This window comes from Choloepus didactylus, chromosome 2 (assembly GCF_015220235.1).
Source record: "Choloepus didactylus isolate mChoDid1 chromosome 2, mChoDid1.pri, whole genome shotgun sequence".
Classification (NCBI taxonomy): Eukaryota; Metazoa; Chordata; class Mammalia; order Pilosa; family Megalonychidae; genus Choloepus; species Choloepus didactylus.
This window is the reverse complement of record NC_051308.1, coordinates 81,969,840-81,994,845: the sequence shown is the minus strand read 5'-3', so window position 1 is coordinate 81,994,845 and position 25,006 is coordinate 81,969,840. Positions and strand designations below refer to the sequence as shown.

General features: G+C 47.6%; 1 long non-coding RNA gene and 1 pseudogene across 1 annotated transcript; one reads left to right on the top strand and one right to left on the bottom strand.

The window, feature by feature from the left end:
• Positions 1-6,682: 6,682 nt before the first annotated feature.
• Positions 6,683-8,044, top strand: LOC119516447. Its single transcript, XR_005213300.1, has 3 exons — positions 6,683-6,772; positions 7,026-7,183; positions 7,611-8,044. It is a non-coding gene; the product is annotated as an uncharacterized LOC119516447 (long non-coding RNA).
• A 5,283-nt stretch (positions 8,045-13,327) lies between these two features.
• Positions 13,328-13,633, bottom strand: LOC119516436 (annotated as a pseudogene).
• Between the last annotated feature and the right edge of the window lie 11,373 nt (positions 13,634-25,006).

Sequence of the window (25,006 nt, the reverse complement as noted above, 5' to 3'; positions counted from 1 at the left end):
TAGTCAATTGATCATACAGTCTTTGTTGCCCACCCCCAGCAAATCCCTGAAGATGGCATTTGCAGTTTTGTTGTACCTGTTTTAGATATAGAGCAATGGAAGATAATACAATATGAACAGAGAAAGCCACCTGAGTCAAGAAACCAGCAGAGGTTGAGGCTGTAGGAGCTGGACATCTAGAGACAATCATAGCAGATGTTTTATGGGAAAGGTCAAGCCCTGGTTGTTTAATATCTTTCCAGGATTTATAACAAACAAGCCTGTGTAAGTGTTTACCTGCAGGAGCTCTGAACTGCGGTCTGGTCTCAGGGTCCTGTCAGCTCTAACTGGTGCCCCTGTTGGTTTCCACGTCAGCCCTGTGTGTCCTGGTACTTCACAGCCTTATCCTAGGCTTTCTGACTGAATTTCAAGGTGTCCTTAAAATACGTCTTCCGGCCACCCTGTTTGTAAACGCAGGCCTTTCGTTTCCTGTTCAGCAGTCACTAGAATATTAATAAGCAGTTGTGTTTCTCTTTCAAATATAACCTTTCTGCTAGAGCCAAGTAATGCAGAAAAAATGCTAGCAAATTGAAATTTTGTAAGTCAAATAATTTTGATTGCTCTGGGAGCTCACTATTTAAGGAATCCTATGGCGAATTCCTTTGTAAATTGTTTCAAAAATTTAAGTTAATATATTATCTTGCCTGAGGGGGATGAGTTTGCTTGTGTTGAGAAATAAAAAAGAAGCAAAGAAAAGAGCGTGTCCTCAGCACTCCCCCTCCTCATTTAAATGGTGGTGTGTAATCACAATTATCCCCACTCTCAAGCAATTACACTAAGTATTAATGAAGGGACCTTATAAAGTCACAAAACTGTGCCCTGGGGAAGCGTCTGCTGGAAAGTCAGGGTTAATGGCCCAGCAATTGTTTTAATGGATTTTCAATGAAGTGTGAAGATGACAGGCCAACAAGGGTGAAGTTAGATAAGGAAGCACAATTAGCGCCTGGCCATTAGCACCCTGACCTTTCAGCTTTTGTTTCTTTGTGAGCCCAGTGAACTGGTTCCCTGAATGTTTATTTGTTAATTATTTATTTATATTGCATACAACCCATAAAACCTTTAACTCAGAGCAGAGGCGTTCCATCCTGGCTGCTTGGGTGGGAGGGGTGTTAATACAACTTCATTTTATGGGAGGGCATTAATGAAGCCCCCCATAAAGCTGCTTTGGTGGTGGTGGGGGGCAATGTCATGGATGCGTTTCTGCTCCCCACTGTCTCTCTCCAGGCCCTCTGTCCCCTAGTCCTACCCCCGGGGGCAACAGACACCTGGAGATCTGTCCCTAGACGTCCAGCCTGGCAACCGCACCCCGGCCTTGTCCTCTGCTGTCCTCTTGGCTCTAGTAACTGGGCCGCTGTCCTGGGAGGCGTGGAGCTAGTGGTTCTGAGCGCAGATTGGCTGGGCGTGAGTCCTGCCTCTGCTCCTTGTGAGTCTTTTGGCACGTCTCTTGGTCTTTCTGTGCCTCAGTTTCCTCATCTGAAGATCGGTGCCTAGTGCCTGTGAGTAATCGATGTGTGTCTCACGGAGCTCCGCCAGGGCACTCTCTGTCTTCTTCTCTCATTTTGAGTCCATATCTCTGAGTCCAGAGGCCTGCCTTAACTTCTGGGAACTAAAATATTGTGCCTGATCTCTATTTCTGTGGCTAAAGTCCCCTCTCTCAGACAGGTTGCATACATTCTTTTTTTCTTCTTTTAAAATTTTATCTTCTCACCTAGGAGTAGGCAAACTACCACCTTTGGGCCAAATCTGGCTACCACCTGTATTCATAAATTGTTTGATTGGAACGTAGCCACGCTGTCACGCTACAACAGCAGATTTGAGAAGTTGCGACAGAGCAACAATGGCCCGCAAAACCTGAAGTATTTACTATTGGTCCTTTATGGAAAAAAAGCTTACTGACCCCTGCCTAACCAATTATTTTGTTTTGTTTTCCTTATTCCGCATCGTTCTTTTACTTAACACATTTGTATGTGTGTTACAGTCATTTCAAAGTGACCTTCACACATATTGTGTTCTTATGAGTTGCTCATGAGGAAGTAGGGCCAGTGGCCAGCTCATCTAACCCATGACCCAGCTAAAAGACAAGGGAACTTGCACAAGGTCATCACGTGAGGAAGTAAGTGGGGGAGAACTAGTAGTCACTGAGGGCTCCATGCATGCTTTTCCCACATTATCATGATACCCCCCCAGCCCAACTCCCACAACCAACCTGAGAAGTAGTCACTGAGAAGCTATACTAGTATTCAGATAGTTAGAAATGTAAAGGAAGCTTATTTTCTTGCCTCCCCTTCCCCATCTCTCTTGGGCTTCTCAAAGCAGAAGAACTTGAAGGAGGTTTAGACACCTACACCTCCAGCCTTGGAGGGCCCCATTTGGAACCAGCGAGTGCTGATGTGGAACATTTAAGGAAGTTGTTTTATCAAAGGATGACGCCGACTGCACTTACCAGTTGCGTGGTGAAAAGAGACAAGACAGCTCCAGAGACCTCTCTTCCGGGCCCTGTGGGCTCTGGCTCGACCCACCCGGCTCTCCATGCCCTGGGCTGAGAGGCAGAGGGCTGCAGGGGATGGGCAAGGGAACAGGGGGGCCTGAGGCCTCTCCTCCCTGTCCCGCAGTCAGGAAGTTCCGGGGGGCTGTGCGGGCTCTGTGGGCTCTGCTGAGCAGGGGTAATGCCTCAGGTGGGGCCTTCCCTTTGCCCAGGGCAGAAGAGAGCCGAAGCCAGGTGCTATCTGCCCCTGACCCTACGGATCCCGCCCTCCTCCAGCAGCTGCAGGGCTCACCAAGCCGTGGTGCGACAGAGGCAGCTTCCATCACCTGAGGAGAGTTTATTGAACACCTATTACATGCCGGGGACCTCTCTGGGGGCTAGGACTCTAGCGCTGACCAACACATGACACATAGTCCCCTGCCCTCATGGCGCTCATATTCTAGTGCAGAGGCAGGTAGTGAATAGGCAGTGTAAGTGCTGGGGGAGAAATTAGCGACGTGAGAGAAGGGATGAAACAAAACGGAGTTACTAGGGCTAAGAATTTTAGATTGGAGGCCATTCAGGAAATTCACGCTTACGCACGTCTCAGCCAGATAGCACACACTGCCAATGTGTGCAGAACCGAAAGCAATGATATTGCTAAGGACATCCAGACACCACGAGCAAACTACCAGATAAAGAAATCGGCAAACTGTCTCACTTGAAGGACGTTTGGAAAGTCCCGAATATCCACCACCCGAATATCCACCAATCATAAGTCTTTACAACAACTTACGTAAGCTTCTTTTTCTTTAAAAACCCTTGCTGAAGGAGAGGCTAAACCTGCTTATAATTGTGCCTAAGACTGAGCACCTCTTTGTTACTCAGATGTGGCCCTCTCTCTCTCTCTAGCTAAGCCAGCTCGGTGGGTGAACTCACTGCCCTCCCCCCCACATGGGACCCGACTCCCAGGGGTGTAAATCTCCCTGGCAACACAGAATATGACACCTGGGGATGAATCTGGATCCGGCATCGTGGGATTGAGAACATCTTCTTGACCGGAAGGGGGATGCAAAATGAAACAAAATGGAGCTTCAGTGGCCGAGAGATTCCAAATGGAGTTGAGAGGTCACTCTGGTGGGCATTCTTGTGCACAATATAGATAACACTTTTTAGGTTTTAGTGTTTTGGAATAGCTAGAAGTAAATATCTGAAACTACCAAACTCCAACCCAGTAGCCTTGACTCTTGAAGATGATTGTGTAACAATATAGCTTACAAGGGGTGACAGTGTGATTGTGAAAACCCTGTGGATCACACTTCCTTTATCCAGTGTATGGATGGATTAAAAACTAAATGAAAAATAGGGTGGGATGATGGGGATGATTTGGGTGCTCTTTTTTACTTTTATTTTTTTATTCTTTTTTTATTCTTTCTAGTGTAAGGAAAATGTTCAAAAATAGACTGGGGTGATGAATGCACAACTATATGATGGTACTGTGAACAGTCAATTGTGTACCATGGATGATTCTATGGTATATGAATATATCTCAATAAAAGTGAATTAAAACAAAAAACAAAAACCTTGCTTGGAAGCCCCGAGACAGGACACAGTTTGGGTTGCTACCTGAATCTGTGCTTCCTGAATTGCAGTTTGAAGACCCGAAATAAACACTTTCGTTGCCTTGCAGCTCAGTCTGCAATTTCTCAGTTGACAAAGGGAATGGGATAGAAAGTATGGGGAGGGGGTGAAGAGGGAAAAGGGGACCAGGCAGGCCTGAAGATCTGATTTGAGCCACAGAGATCTCTAAAGGAAGAAAGAGCATTCCAGGCAAGGACAAAGACTTGGAGACAGGAGCACGCTGGGCTCACTTACGGATAGCCAGGAGTGGAATGAGGCTGGCACGCAGTGAGCAGCAGGGGGAGCGAGAGCAGGTGAAGTGTGTGTGGACAGCAGATGGTCTGGGGCCTCGGGGCTTACACTCGGCCTGACAAGGGAGCAGCTGGGGGGGGGGTTCCTCAGAGGAGTGAGCTGTTCTGAGTGTAAAAAGGATCCCTTGAGAAGACCTGAATACCTCCTTGCTCTCCTTGCAAACTAAATCTTGAGGAAGACAAAGAAATCTTTCTGACTCTGCCCACCTCTTTCTTTTCTCGTTTTCCTTCCTTTGTAAATCACCCGGCCTCTGCAGGATCCTCTCTTCTTTTCATTTGCATTGCAACCCCAATACCTTATCAGTCACTTACACTTTAGTGAAATAGAGGATAACTGTCCCACTACCCTTCCCATGGGTATTATCTGTTCTAGGGTCTTATTTCTAACCATGAAATTTAAGATTTTATCCCAAAGAATAGCTCCACATTCTATTAGCCTACTAATCAATCAGACTTTACCTGAAAATAAAAAACACGCTTTGTTTTCTGGGAGGCTCCGGGGCTGCCAGGGAATCCAGAAGGGCCCATTTCCCTCTGCCTGCAAGTACTTACCTTCGGGGAGGAGAGGAGCTGGGGAGGAGTCCTTCTGGAGCCCTGCGCCATGGCTGGGGTGGGGTTGGAGAGCCACTTGATGGGGTGTGGCTCGGGGGATACCACAGGTGTGGGTACTGGGGAGGGGGTGGACACAGGGTCTTATTCCTGGGCTGTGGACAGGAAGGGGTGTGTACCAGGGGCCTGGAGCTGAGGAAACTAGATACCAGATCTTTGTCTTTTATCTACTTGTGTGAGGATTAAACTGCCCACAGATATTAATTACTGAGCCCTTTTCTGTGCAAGTCTGTTCACAGGCCAGGGATATAGCATTCTAGGAGTGGAGACAATCAACAAAGACAGTTACTTACTGTAAGTGCTATGAAGGCAAAAAAGGAAGGCTAGGGGACGGAAAGTAACAGGAAGGGCCCTATCATATAGGGTGGTCAAGGTTGGCCTTTCTGATGAGGTGACATTTGAGCAGGATGTGTGGGAGAGAGCCCAGCAGATGGCTCGAGTGGCAGCAGAAAGTGCAAAGGCCCTGAGGCAGCATTGAAGGTGAGATCAGGTAGGTCCCGTGGGCCGACGAGACCTGGGAACCTCTCCAGCATCATGGGTGAAGGGGAGAGGGACATGGGTAGAAACAAGGAGGCCAGCAAGGAGGCTGTTTGCAGCATGGATTTGCTTCTGGAGAATGCACAAGGTGAGAAGGCTATAAAAGCTTGCTTGGCTGTGTCAAGTAAAACTAATTAGACTTCTACAACAGCATCTCCCCTGTTCTTGATTAGTGATGATTAAGCAGATCTTTAACTAAGTGAGGATTTTTGTTGTGCTTTTGGAGTACAGCGCCTAGATATGTTCATTTATTTACTTTTCATTTGAATTTATATTAAATGACATTCTGTGTTTCAAATGGGTCTCCCATTCTCCTCCGCCCAGAGCTCCAAGTCACCCTTGCCCTAATTCCTTTTTCTCCATTGCACTTATTTATCACTACCTGATGCAGCATGTATTTGTCTGTTTATTTGTTATCACCTGTCCCCCTCGAGATGTAGCTCCCCCAGGGCAGAGTCTTTTTTTCCTCCACAGCTGTGTCCCCAGTGCCTAGGACAGCGCCTGGCAACAGCAGGTGCTTTGTCAGTGTCAGCACTGCTCAGTGGATAGTTCTTCATTGTTCCTGTTTATTTTCACATTGCTTGATTGTTGGCTCAGCCTGAAGTTCAAGGATGAAAGAAAGAAAGAAAAAAAGAGGTGCCCTGGTCTTATCTGAGGCTGAGAATTTTCCAGTTGGGCCCAGTGTTGTAGATTCTGTGGAGGAGTGTGTGTTTATCTGCAGCTGGAAAAAAAAAAAATCTGTGTCAGTGAAGAAAGGTTGCGGATTTAAACTGAAGTTCAAGTTCTCCTAGCAACCCACACGCCCCCGGCTGCTGGCTGGTGTAATCCAAATACGTGCAGCTGGGGCAGTTGGTGTTGCTAGGGGAACAGTGACTCCTGCTCTCACAGCCCTGGAGTGCAGGTTGTGGCATTGCTAGGGGCGCACAAGGTGGGCGCTGCCTTTTGTTTCCCCAGTAATTGTTTTAAAGCAGGGTGAGGGAGGGGCTGGAGAGGGAGGAGCGAGGAAGGAAGCATAACCTCAATTTTTGCTTGTTTGTTTGTTTAGGAACTAGTGGTTAGAGAAAGGCCTCCTGTTTCAGAATGTGTCCCAAATGGGTTTGCAATTAGGGATGGAGTCTGCAGGAGCTTGTGAAACAACCAATTCCCCATACTGTTTGGCTCTCAGCATCCACAGACCATCTGGATCAGCTGAGTATGAAGTGTGGGGGAGTGGAGTGGGGGTAGGGCCCAGGAATGAAAAGCATCAAGCTGGCATTGCTTGTGGGGGGGTGGGTGGGGAGAAGGGACTTGGATCTCCAGATTTTGCATCAGTTAATGACATTTACAGACTGTCCTGAGCTCGCCCCTCTGTCCAATTGTTGAGCCCGAGTCAGCCCTGTTGACCAGCTGAAAAGCAAATCAGAGTGTCTGCGGCAGCCAGGAAAACACTCCACCCTCCTTTGCAGCACTTGCTCTTGCTTTGTCTGTTGGCTTGGAGTGACATGGTCGGCGGATCGGAGAGCAAAGGAAGGAAAGCCAAAGAAAATTTTCACTAACGGCTGCCCTTTGTATGTTGTCTCCAATTCTCAAGGCGAAGCAGAAGCAGAGAGGCAGACCTGCCCAAGTAAGGGACAAAGCTGAGCGCTGAGCCATTCCAAAGACCACCTTCTTTTTCCCACATCTGCTGCCCAGGAGGGATGAGACTTATTTGCTATAGGATTTGAGTGGCAATACATGGAATTTGGTTTTGAATCTACTTTCTAAGAGCATGTGGTAAAGCAAATACATTTGAGTTTTTGAGTTCCTTCCAGAGAAGCCTCTGCTTCAGAAGGATTAGGTAGCACAGATAATAATACATGTTCATCATACTTGGTTAATTTTCCTCTTGAACATGTGGAAAGGCTCTATTTCTGAGCTGTGGCTACGGTCAGGTGGGTCATATCACTGTGTTCCTGGCCAATGGCAGGTGGGCTAAAGGGAGAATACCCCTTTGGGCATGGCCCTGGAACCTGTCATTGATCCTAGGTGTGCTCTCTTCCCATCTGCTGCAGGTGCAGAGAACCCCGAGCGGGACTCTGAGGTCCTGGAAGACGACGGAGCTGCTAGGAAACGCCTGGGGCCCTGAACAGAATGGCCCCTGCCCTTGACTCACACTGGACCGTGACATGAGTCAAAGATAAGCTTTGTTGTGTTGAGCCACTGAGTTTCTGGGGCTGTTTGTTACAGCAGTTAGGCGATTCTGATTAATATGCACATCCATGAGGGTGTGTGATAAGATCATCCTGGTCAGGGGGAGAGATAATGGGATTTGGCAGGGGTGTTTCCATGGGGAGATGTGGAGGTGCCTTCTGGGGATGGAGAGGTAAGGTTTAATTGGCCATCCTAAACTGAGGAAAGGGAACCAGTGTGTGTGTGTGTGTGTGTGTGTGTGTGTGTGTGACTTGGAGTAAACATCCTTCTGGTGGGGCCCTTTCTGAACTGTAATTAAGGATAATAAAAATAAAGGTTAATTTTTATTATGCACTCACTTTTCTAAGTGCTTTATTTCATTTATTCCTCACAACAATCCAATGAGGTAGAAACTATTAATAGTTGATAGTTAATAGATGAGGAACTTTCCCCAATGTCATCAGAAAGTGAGTGGCATGGGGAGGGTTGGAATCGAGGCATCCGGGCTGTCCCTGCTTCTTTTTTTTTAGTTTTTTTTTTTTTAATTATTCATTTTATTGAGATATATTCACATACCACGCAGTCATACAAAACAAATCGTACATTTGATTGTTCACAGTACCATTACATAGTTGTACATTCATTACCAAAATCAATCCCCGACACCCTCATTAGCACACACACAAAAATAACCAGAATAATAATTAAAGTGAAAAAGAGCAATTAAAGTAAAAAAGAACACTGGGTACCTTTGTCTGTTTGTTTGTTTGTTTCCTTCCCCTATTTTTCTACTCATCCATCCATAAACTAGACAAAGTGGAGTGTGGTCCTTATGGCTTTCCCAATCCCATTGTCACCCCTCATAAGCTACATTTTTATACAATTGTCTTTGAGATTCATGGGTTCTGGGTTGTAGTTTGATAGTTTCAGGTATCCACCACCAGCTACCCCAATTCATTAGAACCTAAAAAGGGTTGTCTAAATTGTGCGTAAGAGTGCCCACCAGAGTGACCTCTCGGCTCCTTTTGGAATCTCTGCCACCGAAGCTTATTTCATTTCCTTTCACATCCCCCTTTTGGTCAAGAAGATGTTCTCCGTCCCACGATGCCGGGTCTACATTCCTCCCCGGGAGTCATATTCCACGTTGCCAGGGAGATTCACTCCCCTGGGTGTCTGATCCCATGTAGTGGGGAGGGCAGTGATTTCACCTTTCAAGTTGGCTTAGCTAGAGAGAGAGGGCCACATCTGAGCAACAAAGAGGCATTTGGGAGGAGGCTCTTAGGCACAATTATAGGGAGGCCTAGCCTCTCCTTTGCAGCAACCGTCTTCCCAAGGGCAAATTCCGTGGTAGAGGGCTCAACCCATCAAACCACCAGTCCCCTATGTCTGTGTGTCCCTGCTTCTTAACCCCTCTGTTTGTCTCTGTGGAATGTGCACTAATACCTCCTTCAATGAAGCTGAGGAGTGCTGTTGTCATGCTTTGTTGTCTGAAACAAAGGCAGAAATAATTTGGGTGGCCAAAGCATTCCAGGTTGCTAAAGAAGCCATGCCTTTTGCTACTTTGAAATGGTGCCAGATATGCCTTGGAAGCCTCCCATAAAGAGCAGGGAGAGTGGGCAGGGGAGAGGCCAGCCTGCGTCCACTGCAGGCTCCAAGGAAGGGTCTTGGGTAGCCCTGTGCCCAGGCAGAAAGGGCCACCACGGCTGACATGTGCTCTGGGAAGCTCTCAGAAGCATGTCTCTAGCCACGGTGGGTGGGCCAGCCCTGGTTCTTCTGCAGAGAAGTGGGTGGCTCCTTGGTGGGCAGAGAACTGGACCATCCTTTCTTGACTGTATCCCAAGAATGGGAACAGGTCTGAAAGTAGGAGGCATAGCCAATGCATCGTTGTATCTTACACAGGAGTGGTGCTCAACAAGTTTGTGGAATCCACTTAAATACTTACTAAGGGCCTACTGTTGGCAGGGGCTGGAGGGGCTGTGATGCACCAGGGACTGGGGATGCAGTAGCAAGCAAAATAACATGGTCCCTGCCCTCATGAGGCTTTCAGTCTAGATTCTAGAAGATGGCTGTTTTGTTGAAGGACAAGTTGGGGGTCACAGCCACTACAGGGTAGTGATGCGGCAGGGAAAGGGCTCCAAACAGAGAATCCGGAAACCTCTAAAGTCAACTAACACAAATCTGACTGTAGTGGGCCTGTTTACTCACAACTGTTGTCAGACAATTAAAAACTGTTTGTAGCAGTAATTTTGTCCAGAAGAACTGACAAAGGGCATTTCAGAGGTGATGCTGGTGAGTAAAGGAGCTCTCACCTGGGCTGGCTTCCCTCAAGGAGCCAGAAGGGAAACTCTGGAGTAGAAATTTGGATAATTTTTTTTTTTTTAGGACCAGCAGAAACTATGCCCAGAAAAGGCTCTTTTTGTTTTTGATGTCACTCTGGGATCTACATTTGATTTTCTCATTGCCAATAGGCACTCTTCAGGTGGAGCTGGAGTACTTCATTGAATTAGGAAAAAATAAATTTGTTGGTCGATCTGGGGCCTGGAGACATAATCTGCTGCCTGGGACACTGCATGGACACAGCCTCCCTTCTCCCAGCTGCCTCTATTGCTTCCTTGAACAGGAACATTCTATAGTGTAAGTGCTTTTTGTTCAATTTATGTTTGGCCCTAGGGTGCAGGCAGACTCAATGTCCTAATTCCTAAAACAGGATATATTCGGAATGAAGCAGTGTTGGAAGCACAGAGGCAATGCAGAGTGAGCCGTGTCACTCATTTTTCTCATGTTCCCTCTCGGCTCTTGGACACCCCCCACCCACCCACCCCTCCATGTCAGGTTTAATGCAACTCATGTTAACTTACAGGTGAGTGAGCAGAATTCCAGAAATGTCTATCCTTTATGTGATCCTCTCCCCTGAGCTCCAGCCCTCCATTCCCTGCTGCCTTCTGGATGTCCTGTACCACTCTGAAATCAGCAGGTCCTGTCTTCCCATCAGTCATCATTTATTCAGAGCCAGCTCCGGGCCAGGTCCTGCCAGAGAAGAAGATAAAAAGTAAAAGAAGAGATGGCCCCCCTTTTGTCAACAGTTGCTGTTTAACTGGTCACCTCTTCCTCCACTTGACTGGGCATTCCTTGGGGGAGGGACTGCATCTTGCTCAGCACCTGGGAGTTAGAACATAATAGATGCTCAATAAATATCATTGCATATATGTTGAGTATGCAAAACCCCTGTCCTCAAAGGGGTGTGGGTGAATAATAAATAGATAAGTGACCCGTAGTTGAAGGACACCCAGCACAAGCATTAGGATGGAGGTGAGCAAGAGGTAATATGGAGGGATGGGGGTAGGGTGGGGATTTAACTAAGCTGGGGCTGGAGCTCAGGAAAAGGCAATGCTGAAGAATAAGTGAGAGTTAACCAGGTGAAAAGGGGCAGGGGGATTAGGGAAAGAATATTCCAGATGTTCACAAAAGCTGTGCAGGGGCACTGACTGGCTGCATATTCTAGGGGCAATGATAAGGAGATGTGGTGGGGAGGCTGGGGCAGGTGGCCAAGCCCATCTTTCTGCAAACCAGCCAAACCTTCCCTGACTTCCCAGTTTCTGTAGACTAGATTCTAGAAGATGACTGCCCTACCCTTGTGTTTTGTTTGCCTGAGTTACTATACTAGCCTCCTAACTGATCCTCCCAGACCTTGTCTTTTTGGCTCCAATTCATCCTGCATGCTTTGGCCAGATTCTTTCTAGAGCTCAGTGCTGACCACAGCCCTCCCTTGCACAATAGCTTTCAATGGCTCCCAGGTGTCTGCTAAATTAGGTAAAAACTCCTTGACTCAGCATTCCAGATCTCCAACCTATAGTTGGACTGTGCTGGTTTGAAAGAGGACAGGCCATGTTCTTTTAATCCATTCTTGTGGGGGTAGACATATTGTGAGTGGGACCTTTTGATTAGATTATTTCCATGGAGTGTGACCCAACCCATTCAAGGTGGGTTTTGATTAGTTGACTGGATTCCTTAAGAGAGCTTAGGAGCCGACACAGACCCAGACTCTTGGAGATGCAGACAGAAAGACGTTTGGAGATGCTAAGCTAAGAGATAAACCCAGAGTTTGCCCCAGAGAAGCAAAGAGAGGATTCGCAGATGCATAGAGAGAAACGTCCTGGGAGAACAAGCAAGGACGCACAGGAGCTGAGATAGAGATGCTAAGGGAGACAGAAGCCCAGAGACATTTTGGAGAAAGCCATTTTGAAACCAGTACTCAGGAGCAAAGGACCAGCAGATGCCAGCCATGTGCCTTCCCAGCTGACAGATGTTCCAGATACCATTGGCCTTTCTTCAGTGGAGGTATCTTCTTGTTGATGTCTTAGTGTGAACACTTTTATGGCTTTAGAACTGTAAATTTGTAACCTAATAAACCCCCTTTATAAAAGCCAATCCATTTCTGGTATTTTGCATAATGACAGCTTTAGCAAATCGGAACACTGACTATTCTCCCATTGTCAACATTCAAGCAGCCAGCGCCACAATGAATTCTGTCTCTCTTTTTTAAATCTATACCATGTATATTGTCACATCACCTATTCTACACATTTTACAGTGATAGATATTTATGTATACTGCCGTTGGCAATAAATACTTTTGCTCTCCCATAGTAGGCTGCAGGTCTCAAAAGCAGAAGTCCTGAATCTCTTAACGCAGCATTAAAAAAACCCTTCTTTGAAACCTCAGAATAGTCTTTCAGCAGACAACGTCACAAAAAAGAGTCAAGACATTTGTTATTTCTATTTATTTCTCTTTTTTGGGAGGGGTGCCAAAAAGTTTGGTTTTTGTTTCAAAGAGCTTTCCCAAGGAGTGGTGATTCATTTTCATGACATGTCATCATGGACAAACACTGTTCTTCTGCCTTTCACAACAGTCTGAATTCAAGGTAATGAGTGTATATGCGTTGTTCTGAAATATGGAGCATGCATCTAGACACGTGGGGGTTATTTGTTCTCTTGTTCTTATATGAAAAGAACTGGACTCTGGCTTCAAGAACAAGTTTAAAAAATCACAAATGCAACTTGTCTTTGATTTGAGTATGGGCTAATTACTAAGGGACCATTCAGCAATAATGGTCTCAAATATTTAAATGCCCTATGAAACTGCAATTAATTAAGGGACTACTGATTTTAAGAACTATGCAACCAATAAGAGAATGAGGTAAGGATTAGAAGCCTAGATGCTAAGTTCAGAGCAAAATATCAATAATCTTCTCACCTTTGCAATATCTATAAAGTGGAGGGAAGAGAAAATAAGAATTATATGAATAATATTAAATAAAAATTGCCTATAGAACTGGAAATTTTTTTCATTAAATTTGTCACTTATTCCAATTTGATAAAATGCTAGTAAAGAAAAATAACAACTTAAGGCAGAAGACTAGTTATATTTTTGCTGTTCAGAACTTCTTGAGAGCAAAGGAATGGATACTGATCAACTTTCCTGGTTCGAACTTAATTACTTGTCTTAAAATTTGCTATTCTAAACTTAAACATCTATGTCATGCCTTAAAAATTCAAAGCAGAAAATAAAATCATATAGAAAGCCAGAAACTTCATTACAACTAGACAGATATTTGCTTGTAGTTTTTGGTATCCAAAACCTTTTTCCACACATTGCACGGATGCCATTTTTATAGGCACAGCCCTAACAGCAATGAGAACCTGGTTGGTGCACAGAACTTTGACAAATTCTGCAAGTGGAGAATTTATTCTTTCCATATGGATCAAATCTTGCTTTTTTTTGACATCAAAGCTTTGTTTTCATTCAGCTTTCTTCCACCACTTTCTGTGGTGTTCCTTGTGCCATCTTTCCAAGTATCTGGAGTGATAACAGTACCAAGTTTCTTTTCACATTTCTCGCACACCATCCTTTCACTGATGATTCTCAGAAGTAGCCCACATTGAACTCTTTACTATTCTTTAAACACTCCCAAGTTCCTTCTGCCTGGAATATCTGCCTGCACATCTCCAAATCTCTATGGAGTCCTAGGTATGTGTGAAGGGATGTCTTAAAACTCCACTCTCCCCATGAAGCTTTTCCTAACTCTGTAATAAAACTTTATGATACTTACGTGTATTGTAGGGCTGTTCTAACCTTCTGGTGAACTGTTCCCCCTGGAGATTGGATGCTAATTATTAGAGATATAGGTAGTATTGAGGTGCTAACACATGTTATGTCTGGGGCACCCTGGCGGACCTAATCCCTACTCTGTTCATAGCAACCCTATTGGGGGTTGAATTGTGTCCCCAAAAAGATATGTTGAAGTCCTAACCGCTGGTACCTGTGAATGTTCCCTTATTTGGAAATGGGGTCTTTGCAGATGTCATCAAGATGAGATCATACTGGATTAGGGTGGGCCCTAAACCCAATGACTAGTGTCTTTATAAAGGAAGAAAGGTTTGGAGACACACAGAGAGAAGATGGCCTTGTGAAGATGGATGCAGAAATTGAAGTGATGTAGCTACAAGCCAAGGGATGCCAAGGGTTGCCAGCCACCACCAGAAGCCAAGAGAGGCAAGGAACAAATTCTTCCCTAGAGCCTTCAGACGGAACATGGCCCTGTTGACACCTCAACTTCTAGCCTCCAGAACTGTAAGAGAATAAAGTTTAAGTCACCCAGTTTGCAGTAATTTGTTACAGCAGATAGGAAACTAATACAAACGCTATCCACAAAGTCCCAGAAGTAGACACAGAGGAAGAAAGGAGAGTTGTACTTGGTGGAAACCCAGCTTGGATTCCAAACTCCAAGCAGAGATCTGGGGTCAGGTGGGCTGAAGCTCATGGTCCAGGCTTGAGGCCTGGGGAGCCTCGTTCTCCCTAAATCTCTGCTCTACACATGTTCTTACCGGTGCTCTGGTCAGTCATATGGAAAGTCGGGAGATGGCCTTAGCCTGGGCTAGAGGACAGCAAAGGCCTGGGAGTGGAGGAGAGAGGGACTGGCCAGCCACAGCCCCGCCCACGTTTTCGGAACAGTGTCCACACCCATATAGACCAATCATCATCCTGCAATAATGACCAATCAGATGAGAGTTCTCTGCCTTTGGGGAAGAACCAAGGGAGTCCTGGGAGTTTCTTGACTCATCCTCGAAGTCCCCAAACACAGAGCACAGAACCTAAACCAGAGGAGGCGCAATGAGGACTTGTTGAATTAGTCTGAAAGCAGTACCACCCGCAGGAGACGGGTGTGGGCCGGGTCTGCCCCTCACTTCGGAGTCCCAGGACTGGAGCCTCTAGGCAGGATGAGACCCGGCATCAGAGCGAGGTCAGTTTGCCCGGCAGGGGTCTCATCCTCTCCGGGCCTCCGTGCAAGTGCACACATAGTGGTGCTCAATAAATGCTGACCAAACCCATCGGGCATGGAAGATTCAAAAGAGATGTATAGTTAGGCTCACACCAAAGATCCTGACACTCCCTGGGGGACCATCACAGGGGAAATCGACATTGCACGGCACTATTGATCAAGGGGAAGAAAAGCCTGAGAAGCTGAACAAATCAGGACAAAACAACTGGGGGAAACAGAGACTCACAGGCTGTGATAGTGACCGTGACCCTCTCTGGTTAGGGAGAGAGTAAGAGAGGGGAATGGGAAGAGGAGGCCATTAGGACCTGCCCAGGGACTCTGCACATCAAAGCGGACCTTTAGGAGCTGTGCTAAGCAGAGGAACTGAAATCCTGAAGGTGGGTCTGCCCTGCCAGGGTCAGCTTGCCTCAATCCTCTCTCCCGACAGCTCTGCTCCCCATATACAGGCCGTGAGCAGATGCTGATTGGCTCACTGCTCCGTCTTGGGGTGGGGTTGGAGCAGGTCCTGGGACTCCGCAGTGAGGGCAGCTTAGTGCTCATGGTACCTAGCCAATGGTCAGGGGCCTGGGGTCACTTCTATGGAGAGCAGAATAGGGCCAGTGGCTGGATTTGTTCTTGGTAAGGAATATCCCTCTACGCGTGGACTCAGGAGGTGTTCGCACACTGAATAGATGCGGCTGCCAGGGCTGTCAGTGGCCACGGTAAGATTCCACGATTCTACTTTTGAAGTGGTTCTGAGTCGGTTCCGGGATAACTCTTTTGGCTTCTCCTTCATCCTCCAAATGTTTTGGGGGATCGTAATGACTATTCCACTACTTTCCTGAAGAGCGAGCTGTTGTTTAAATTCCATATAGTAAAATCCTTAAGACACTTGAGTATTTAAATTTCCCATACGCAACCGTGTATTTTTGGATCACAACTGCATGTTCCTTTCTTTCCCCTGCAAGTAAAATTTCACCTTTGAGGAGTTTTTGATAGTACTTGATGTTCTTATTCTTTATGCAACTGTATTTGCCTATATTTCACATGCTTGCTAAGGTCATTACGGATCAGAAACTTTAAAAGATAGTTTGGTTCTTCTAAACGCATTCATCCGCATTGTCTGGTTGAAGCCTCACAAACCCCTGTGTTGGGTGAGTTTTTATTTTTATCATCTTCTTTTCACAGATTAGAAATCGAGGCCGATGAGGGCATGAAAGGAGCCACGGCGGAGCTGGGATTAGAACCTGGGCTCTGCCAGGTGCTGTTCCCAGAGTCACAGGCAGGTGGGCAGGCAAACGCCGCTCCAGGCATCGGTCTGCAGGGTCCCACTCTTACTGTCTCCCCATGAGGGCTGGAGGTCTCCCAGCTTCCCCGGAGTATAATAGGCCCGGGTTAGGGAAGCAGGGATTTCAGGGAACAGAAGCTTCAAACGCAAACCAAATATTCTCGTGTGGGAACGGTAGGTGGTGGTGTTCAACGCCCCCTAACCGGCGTCCACGCAGCCTGGCCGAGGGATCAGTGCGTTCCCAAATGAATTAATTACTCCGCGAGCTAGAGCCTGCCAGTCCTTTTGGTGATAATCCCTGCACCCGCCAGCCTCCCTTTCCGTTTTCCTTATCTCCCTTTTGTCCCTCCGGTAGCCCCGGCAGCCAGGGCACCCTCCCTGCCTCCCGGCTCCGCGGAGCCTTCCAGCCCTTGGCCTCTCTGCCGCCGATTCCGCAGGTCGCCACTGGGTGGCGCAGCCGCCCGCGACGTGCGGCTCCAGTGGCGGCTCATGCTGCAGGCGGCAGACCCTGCGGGGATCGCGGCTTCCTGTGGCCGCTGGGAGAGGAGGAGGGAACGGGGCGCCTTCTGAGAGCCTGGCGTGGGGGGAGGCTTCAGGAGCTGGCGGAGCCGGACAAGGCTCAGGGTCATTAAAAAAAGGGCCGAGGTGGTGGGTCGGGCTGCTGGGGGCTGGGGCGGGGAAGTTTAGAGAGAGGTGGGAGAAAGAGGGTGCTGGAAGCTCTGCCAGGATTAACAGCTCTTTCCCCTCCAGGGAAGCCCTTCCTGGTGTGGATTGGGCTGAAAAATTGCGTTCAAAGAGCAGAGGAGTGAACTTCTGCTCAGAAGAGAGTGATTTGGGGAGCGGGAGTTTCCTTTCTATATTTAACAAAGTCTTCCATAGCACTTACTATGTGCCAGGCACTTTACAAATATTAACTCATTTAATCCTGATAACAGCCACACGAACCCCATTTTACAGACGAGGAAACTGAGGCACAGGTTGTCCAGCTAGTAAGTGGGGGAACCAGGATCCCACCCGAGGCAGTCTGGCTCTCAGGGCTGGGCGGTGAGCTTCAGCTACCCCCTGTCCCTCATAGGGTGGAATATGCTGAGGAGGGAAGCAGGCTGGGCTTGGCAGCTCTGTGTACAGAGAGCCCTGTTGCCTTGTTGCATCCGTCACTAATTCATTCATTCATTCAACAAACGTGGCTGAAGGGCCTCCTGCTTGCCAGCATGGAGCTTGGCTCTTGGGCTACTGTGATCAGCAAAACCAGCCACAGTCCTTGTCCTTGGGGAGATAGCTGAGGTGGGGGATATAGATAAACAAACGATCACAGAGGTGATGTTCACTGAGATTAGTACTCTCAAGAAAGGGTCACAGCGCTCCCCCTTCAGCCCCTACTCTTCCTCCTGGCCGCACTCCATCCCCTGCCATCCTTGGATCCCTCTCCCCAGCTCACTTGCCTCTCTGAGCCCTGATGAGTCCGCTGAAATACAACTTTATAATTGCACAGTCCTTCATGACTTTGAAGGCAGGACTCATCCAGTGCCGTAATTTGCCTTGTCTACGATGGGCTGATGTGATTCCCCTGGGGAGTCAATTTTTGGAAAGGAGTGCTTGATTTTGGGGACACTGTGGAAAAAGCACAGTCTTGATTTTCAAATTTGGGTTTGAATCCAACAGGTGATGGTCTGGTAAAGTGGTTCTCCGGGGGTGTGGGTGGGAAGCCCTGATTTGTAGTGTTTGCTGATTTCTGTGGCCCATCTGTTGGCTGATTTCCATCAACATAATGCCATTGAAGGAGGAGTTGGGTGAGATGCACACAACCCTTGCTCAGAAGCCTGTGTGGTGGGCTCCAACATACCCCTGGCAGATCCTCTTGCTAGTTGTGTGAACTGAGGCAAGTTATGCAACCATTGGAACCTCAGTTTCCTCATCTGTTAAATGGGCAACGTGTTGGTGTGAGGATTAAATGACTTTCTGTTGTGCCCACATACCCCACTTAATCCTTAGATTGCCCTTACTAGTAGTAATTATTTCCCTAGTGAACTCTGAACTCCTTGGAAGCAGTAACCATGTCATATTCATCTTTGTATCCTCAGTGCCTAGTATGAGGCCTGGCACATAGTAGGTGCTCAAGAAATGTGTCCATTTCAAATCGAAAGGGATAGATGGTTCTGTGAGAGCAGCTCATGCGGTGGGGACAGTATATGAATAATAGCCACTCCTAGAGAGGGCCCTTCTTTTGGGTCCACCTCTGGGCTCCTCAGCTCATGTGACTTGGGGTGTTACCCACCCGTCGGTCTGGGCTTTTTCTGTATGTAAGACTGGGGAGGGAGTACTGCAGGGTCAGATATCAACTTTCCAAAAGCCAGTGTACCATGATGTCAGCTGAGAGCTGGTTGTCAGAAGGATCACAGCTGAGTGTGTCCCTTGGGCCATTTGGAGTCCCTTGCCCAGGCTGTAAATCTGGATGCTGGCAGGGCGGACACAGGTGGAAGTGGGGGTGGTGGTAACAACTATGAGGAGCTCCTTTCAGGAGGCTCCCCTGGCACCTCCCCAGCTCTCTCTAAGTGTCTGGAGTGAGGTGGAGGGGATGCCGGGGTAATATTGCCACCCATAGAATCATGTCTATACATGGGAAAAGAAGCCACTCAGGCCCTCTCTCCACGAAGCAACCATTATCACTCTAGCTGCCCTAGCTCTGCTGCAGCTGGAAAGCCTCCCCATGAGCTTCTACCCATGTGAGATGGGCCCTCCCCAATCTCCTGTGTTCCCTGACACCTCGGCTGCTGCCAGCAGCCCCCAGCTTGGCACTACCCACTGCCACCCACAAGGCTGCAGTTCCCTCTCATGCCTGTTTACCTCCGTGCTCTCCATCTCCAGGGGTACCTCCCTGAGTTGAGGGGCTGGGTGACGTGATGAGCAGGGAAAAAATGGTGCAGGAAGGTTGTCTGATCTCTGCAGGAGGCTGCAATCACCACTTATTTTCATCACTATTTACTTTTTCTCACCAGCCTTCCACACCAGCACTCATTCTTCCCCACAGCTCTGCTTATTGAGGATACAAAGACTGTTCTCCAGGGTGGGCATGTGGCTCCTGCTCTGTTCCAGCTACTGTTCCAGGCTCTGGGGATGTCACCATGAGCAAAATAGACAAGGTTTGGAGACTCCTTGGGGCCCCTCTCCTCCAGGGTGTTCCCAGGGTCCCCGGGGTAAGGCATGCATCCTTTATTTTGGCTTTCAGAGCTCTTCGGTTTCAGCCCAAGACTATTTTTGCAGCCCCTTGTTTTCCATCTTCTGCACATGTGCTCTACATTCTCCAGACACACCCTGGGATTTTTTTTGGCATTGAATGCCGTCCTTTGCCTTCTCCTTCTGCATCATGGCCCGCAGCTCCAAAGGAACTTCCCTGGCATCCTGCACTGTGCCTTTCATGTAATTGGTGCTCCTTAAAGATATATTGAATTATCAGAACAACCCTCCGAAGTGGGTAGAAGTAAGGCCCAGAGAGGGTAAGTAACCAGCCCAACAGGGTCAGTCACTAATGAGGGGGGTGAGGTGGGGCCAGGGCTCAACCTGCCTGGAGCCGGTGATCTGATACCTTAGAGATTGGCTGCTGACGGTTTCCTAGCCAGCAGAGCAATTCCAATATTTCTTTTCCTTATTCTACCACTTTTTATTTTTTGATTCCTGTCTTTTACCAATAATTTTTGGTATAATTTTTCTCTGTGTTTTAATTGAAACCAGTAGGTAGAGGAGGTACCCAAGAAATTTTTAAATTATAGGCCTTCATGCTATACTCTTCACTACACAGACTTTTTTTCTGGGATGTAGCAGAGTCAACAACAAAAACAGCAAGCCCTTGTATAGGGCTCACTAAGGCAATTTCTAAACAGAGACAGGATTCTAATTAGAATAAAACATAACGAAGGATATAAAGAGTTAACTCCCAGGACTTCAGGTGGTTTGATAAGGTTAAATCTGGTGCCTCTCAGCTCAGTTTTGCAAAACAATTGGTTTTCCAAATCCATTGACCTTATTAGATATGGGATTTCAGACCTGATTTAGGAAGTTCTTTGGAAGAAATAAATTCTTTCCTAGTCCTGTGTTTTGAGAGGAATATGTCATGGTCTTCTTTGAGTAAGAAGACTCAAGTACCATGGCAGTTGACAACATTCATTCACGCAACAAATATTTATGGCAGTTTAAAAATAATGCAGATGCATTTTCCATCGACTGTCTTCCTTTAGTGACTGTAATGGGTGCCTGATATGTATGCTGCATTCATCTCTGTTGAAGCAAATTCTCTGTCTTGCTTCGTCACTTTTAAAAATTAGCTGAAAAGTTATAGTTGAAACATCTTATTTAAAATCTAGACTCACTGGACTAGAATTGCGGTTCATTTGGCTAGACTGGGCTCAAATATTCTCAAAGCACCGGGGCTCAATAAGGGGTTGCCAACAGTCAACCCCCAAAATTGGCGTTACTGGAGTAATTACAGAATAAGCACTTACCTCCCTCCCTGTGCTTCAGTTTCTCATATAAAATGGGGACACTAATAACAACACATATCATGCACTTGCCAAGTGCCAGGCAAAGTTTTAAGTGCCTTACATATTATTTTATGTAACTCATTTAATTCTCACAACAACCTTATAAATAATAATATCCCCATTTCACAGTTGAAGACACTGAGGCCCTCAGAGGTTAAGTGACTCCTGGGGTTGTTCAGCCAGTAAATGGTGGAGCTGAGGTTTGAACCTAGGCCGTCTGATTCCAGAATATCTGTTCTTATAATAGTGATACCTCCTCCTCCCTTCTTCCCCTTCCTTTTTCTTAACTGCTGAAATGCTAATTACCAGTCAATCTGATTCATTCCTTTAAATAGCTCCACTATTTCTTTAGTTTAGTTAACTGGGAAGCTATGTGGTTCAGTTGCCTTTCCTTCTGCTCTCCGTCTGTCCATCCATCCACCTGACTGCCTGTCCATCTTTCCATCTGTCCATCCATCCATATAAGACCAATGCAATGTAGATAGTTACAAGGATGCCACTTACCAGCAGTTAGTGTCTAACCTCCCTGAACATCAATTCATTCACCAGTATAAAACGGTATCGTAATATTTACCTTGCAGACTGGTTTTGAGAATTAAATCAGCTGTTTTATGTATAATGTCTAGCTTTGAGTTCAAATTACTCCCTGTAGCTGAAAGAGACATAATTGCATTTCAAAAATTCTACAACAGGTGGAACTGAAGATTTCGCTGGTGCTCCTACCTTTACATTTATTCTAAATCAGTGATACTTAAAAATTTAATCCTGCTGCACCCTGGGAGAAGGTAATCTCCCAAATGTTGAACTGACTAGGAGGCTGGACATCCACTTTGGCCACCCACCCCTTCCTGTATCGAGGGAGCCATCTGCTCACCGACTGGCAGGGATTCGGGCACAGAGAGGTGGCTCGTTCCCTCCCTTCCTGAACTTGCTGGGGACAAGTCTGGGCTGCCTGTCCCTGGAACAAGAAGGGCAGCAGGTTACAGAATGGGGCTGGCCTCCTTCTCCAGGGAGGCAGCGGAGGGGGAGCCCCTCGGAGAGGTTGAGTTGGCTTGGCCCTGGGGCAACTGGAATATCATCAGCTTCTAGTCAATGTTCCAAAAGCAGGGCCAAGGGCAGCTTTTATAAATTTCTAGTCTCTTGAGCTTTGATCTTGGATATAGTAGGGGTAGGGGCAGACAAAGCATTTGGCCAGAGAGAACTTAGCACTCAGGATCCTGCCATCTGGGTTGTGAATGCTGTGTATATGTGTGTGTGTAGATGTGTGCCTGTGCACAGACGAATGTGAGGAGGTCTTAAACCAGGGGCAGGGGAGTCCTTGATCAGTTATTTCCCCAACTGCACCCTCAATCCTGCCCTTTTCCACAGATTAAATGTAGAACTAGGTTACAATGCAAAAGAAGCTGAATTTTCGTATATATGTTGCCTCAAATCTATCACACCAGGTAATAAACTTTGGAAAGACAGTCTATGTTACATAATAATCATCAGTGGTAAAACAAAGAAACAAACCAAAACAAGAAAACAAATAAACAAGCAAACCAAAGTCTCAAACCATCTGCTTCAGTGACCTCCCCTAAGAAGGCTGCTGGCATTTCTGGGTCACTCTGCTGCAATCAGGGGACAGGAGGCTGTGTGGTGGGTGGTGGTGTGGGTCAGTGGTCCAGCTGCCCATTGTGTGGGACCATGGGCCAGCACCCTGCAGCCGCGGCTGAGCTGAAAGCTTGGCTGGCTTCTTTCCATGGACGGGTGGGGAAAGGAGGGGTCTTGATGAAGGGAAGTGACATGGAAGCCCATTCAGGACCGTTCCGAAGGACTCAGAGGCTGAGGTCCCTCCAGATTCGATGTACAGCCCATGTTGGAGCATCCACACTGCCCACCCAGCTGGAGAGGAGCCACCCATTGCTTCTGTGACCCTGTGAGTCACAAACCCTATGAACAGTAAAGGCAACATTTGACGATGACAGTGTAGCTGTAGAAGGAAATTGCAGTTACTGGCAAGCATTTATCAATTATCTAGGTCCCTGTTTAACCTGGAAGAGCCCAAGATTCACTCACTCAACAGGTATTCATTGAACATTTACCTGTGGCAGTCATTGTTCTAGTGTTGGAGATACAGCATTGTACAAAGCGATAACCCTGTCATCAATAACCCTGCCAAGAATGAGCTTACTTTCTAGTGGGGTGAGGCAGACAGTAAATAAGTAAAACATAAGGCATGTTAGCTAGAGATAAGTGTCTGGAGAAATACAAAGCGCAGAAAGGCAATGTTAGTGGAAAGACTGTGCAATTTTAAATGGGGTGGTCACAAAAGGCCCCACTGAGAAGGTGACATATAAGTGCAGATCCACAGGAGGTGAGGGAATGAGCCTTATAGATATCTAGGGAAAGAGTGGCAGAGAGAATGGCAGGTGCCAAGGCCCTGTGACAACGCAGGCCAGTAGGTCCAGAGAAGAGGGTCCAGAAGGGAGACTGGAAGGAGGTGATGCAGAAGAGGATCTTGATGCAGGACCTTGTGGGCCGCTTCAAGGCCTTTGTTTTTATCTTGGCGAGAGATGGGACACCACTGGAGCAGAGGAGTGATTTGGGGTTTTATAGGGTCACTTTCATTGGTATATTGAAGAGAGACCAAAATACGGTTTGGCCCCAGAGATAGGGGTGTGGTGAGATGGTTCTGCAGGGGAAGGCTGGGGACACCTTCAAGTCAGACATGAGCATGGAGAAAAGTGTAGAAGGAAACAACCTGTGATGGTTTAGTTTCAGCAGCCCCTCATTCCTGTTTGTTCCGAGTCTAGGGAAATGCGGCCACAGAGCATTTTCCATCTATGCTATGAGTTAACTAATGGCCCATCTGCATCTCTCCTAGTTCATTACTGTTGAGAGGTGGCACGTTACATAAAGGAAGTCAGCTGGAGATTCAGGGCCGAAGCTTATCAGACGCCTGATTAAAACCCAAGGAACAGTAAAGGAAGGAGCGAGCGCCACCTCCTAGAAATTCTGGGCCTCGGAGCAACACTTGATCCCTCCCACCCCACCCCTTTTCAAGGAGGAAATAGAAAGATCTTCAAGTCTTCAGAAAACAGAGCGAGGAGGAAGAGGGGCTGGGGCTGTCCGGGTCTGAGCCCTGCTTCCCTGCAGAACCACATCCCATGAATAAGTAATCCTCCAACAAGCTGAGGAACTGATCTTCAGTGAGTAGAGATTTCATGAAAATTTAACAACCTGCGCTGAAGCAGGTGCTGCCTGTGGGTTTAATGGTGGCTTAGACCTCTGTGCAAACCCAAAGTCTGGGGACCTCCTATCGAGGCCGCTATGACATCTGCCTGGGTTTCCTGGACTCCTGAGCCTCTGGGAGTCTCTGCCTGGGAAAGGAGGCCGACACCTGAAGGTGCGGACACCCTTGGATCCCCCTGCCGCGTCCCTGTGGGCGGGTTACAGGTGTTCCCCAAAGCAGTGGCTCCACACTGTCAGGTTACCAAGGCAACCCTACTCCTCCTGGGACAGCGGATGATGGGTGTGCTGACAGAGTGGATTCATGAGCTGTCTTCCATAGGATCCAGGCTAAAAATACCCCCACGATTGGCACCCGCACTGCTCTGGGAGCCTCTGCCTTGTGTCTCAGTGCCCTTGGAGTTCCCTGGGGGTGTTCTTGTCCTTCTGAGCAGGGCTGGGCACTGACCGGGGTGGAGGGGGGCAGGCACTTCGTAAAACCGGTGATTACTTTGATGGCCATGGTGCAGAGGCAGGGGGTAAGCTGGAGTGAAACGGAGGGTAGCTGCTTTCCTGGCAGACCCAGGGCCTGCCTCATTTTATATCAGAGGTCATGAGCTCCACTCACTCCTGGGCAGCCTGCTTAGAAGAAGAAAACCATGGGCGGCTCCCGAGGGCACTGGAAAAGGTATAAAGTGCAGAGGCCCCCTGACCAGGCTCTTGAGCTGGCCCACCCTCCCTGACCAGCTGCAAGGCTGAGAGACCCTCCCAGGTCGCTGACAAGCCTGGGCCAGGCCAGCTCAGGCTTTGCCCACCCTGTTTCCCTGTGCTGCAGGGACACACACTGGAGGCAGAGAGAGTGGCCCTTGCTACCCCTTGGCTCCCCAACTGTGCTTCCAAAGGCTGCCATACTCTGGGTTTAACATG